This window comes from Tursiops truncatus, chromosome 4 (assembly GCF_011762595.2).
Source record: "Tursiops truncatus isolate mTurTru1 chromosome 4, mTurTru1.mat.Y, whole genome shotgun sequence".
Lineage (NCBI taxonomy): Eukaryota > Metazoa > Chordata > Mammalia > Artiodactyla > Delphinidae > Tursiops > Tursiops truncatus.
In genome coordinates, this window is record NC_047037.1 from 65674846 (window position 1) to 65677247 (window position 2402).

Sequence of the window (2402 nt, forward strand, 5' to 3'; positions counted from 1 at the left end):
GGTCCCCAAAATTGCATTTCTATCCATGTCTTTAGTGATGCTCACACTACTGGTCTGGAGACCACACTGAGATTCACTCGCCTACAGCATAATGAGTTAATGCACACAGTTGATATCCAGCCACACACAGCTGATGTCCAGTAATTTGAATGGCATATAAAGAATTCTAGAGGCTCTCTCTGTAATGGGCTCCCTGGGTAAGGACTTCAGCTTTTTCCTTTGGGTCAACTTGGGTCTTTAATGATCTGGCTAGCATTTAGGAAGGCATTTGATATTCTGGTTTTAATGTAAACACTTCCCACCTGTCCCAAGTATGTGTATCCCTTTCCAAGAGCTCCGACATTTCTGACATTGGCGGAACCCTAATCTCCCGTCTCCTCCCTTCTCGCGCTCTCCCTCTCTCCTGGCCAGCATCTGTTCTTTTCCCAGCTGTGGCTGCTTCATTCTGTCTGCCTCTTTCTCCTCTTGTCCCCAGCTTCTCACTGGCCCCTCCTCCACACTCGGATCAAAATACTCTGTTTTTATTTATTTACTCTACAGCTGTCAGTGTTGTGTCTGGGTCACTGCAGTGCAACTTGCAGGGAAATGCGATCCTGAAGAGTCCTTAAAACTTCAGCTACTTGTAGTCACTAATGTACCCACACTCAATAACACAGATACCTTCCTTGGTCCCTGGATTGCTCTGAAAATGGCTGGCTTAGGCCTGTGTGTCAGGGTGACCCCAGGAGGAATGAAGCTAACAGTCCTTGGAATTTACACTCAACCATTTAAAGGTATTGAACAATTCTGAGTATTTAAAACTTTAGCACTAGTAAAGGAGATGGAATTGTTCAGTGGAAAGAGCTCTAAATTAGGAGTCCGGAAACTACAATCCTAATTCCAGCTCTCCTACTAATAAGCTGAGTGACCTTGAACAATGAGCTCTCCCTCTTTCTCTCTCTTTTCTCTCTCTCTCTCTTTCTCATCCTTAAATTGAAAATAGTACACTTGGTAACTTCCTGCCCTCAGTGAGCCTAAGTAATAAAAATGTGAGGACTCCCTTGAATGTTGGATTTCTCTATGGTGATTCCACATACTGTGCATAGCGATCCCAGGTCGGGTTCTAGGGGGTTTCCAATCTTTCACTGGGGTAACTGCAAAATGAGAAAGTTGTGGGTTTTGAGGCAAAGAGACTAGGACAATGAGAGCATTATAAGTTAATAAATCAACCAGCGAGGATTTATTCAGCAAGTAATATGTCTAAAGGAGATTTGAGAGAGGCAACCTGGCAGGCATTTATTAAGGCACTGAACTGGACCAGATATAGGAAAGGTAATAGATATGAAAGAAAAATCAATGTGATGCAGAATGAAAGTGACCAGATTCTATGAGTCTGTGCTGTCTTCTGTCTTTCATATCCGTGCTCTGAGCTAAACCAACCTGAAGGGTGAAAGGCACAGAGTCATGCAGATAGCAGTGGGGAAATGACCTAATGGATGAAATGAATAACGAATACTGCCTGGTAAAATTTTTCATTCAGTTGCACTGATTTCTTGCATTAGTAGGTAACCTTTCTGGGAAGTGGTTACTGTCATATAGTTTAAAGAAAAAAAAATCCTTCTTAATGCCCAAAGTGCAACACCGTGTGAACTTAATTTATTTTCTCTTCTTTAGTGCCTTAATTTTGTTTTGTTGTTACTAAGTGGTGACCACCAAAAAGCATGAAAAATTGCATTAAATAATAATTCATCTGTTAGAGCCAATTACAATTACAGCACACAATCACACCCTTTTTTCCATTTGATAGATACAATCCCCCTATAAGGTGGCCAAGTGATAACTGTTATTCTCCTTCTTCAAATTTGGGATCTGGGATCAGAGAGGATCATGGACTTTGTTCACATGGATAATGAGTGTGGTAATGTCACCAAAACACAGAACTTAATTTTCATTAATTAATTTAAGAACATTTAATATGTCTTAGAAATAGGATTTACCTGGGCTTATGAAGGTAGGCATGTTTCCTGTCCTCAAAGGCGATTCAGGGGGGAAGGCCAAGTGTGTGAAAGAGTGGGTGCAACCATGAGTTCCAGGTGATGTGATGACAGTACTATGTCAAGGAGGGGCGTAAAGCTGGAAGCTTCAGGAAAGGAAGTCACACGGTTTACTCTCAATCTCTAAGTTATAAAAGGTTCCTGTCTGACAAACATTTAGACTTCATTTTATTATAACTCTATGCCTTAACATCAAACAATTCAATATGTACAGTGCATATGAATAAGAATTTATGTAGAATAAATGCCTTCTAGAAATATTGACTGTGATGCCCGTTTCTGTAAAACAAATACAATTGATCACTTAAATTATAAATCAAACATAGTTTCATGATGATAAACATCTCAGAATATGATTTGGAAGATATT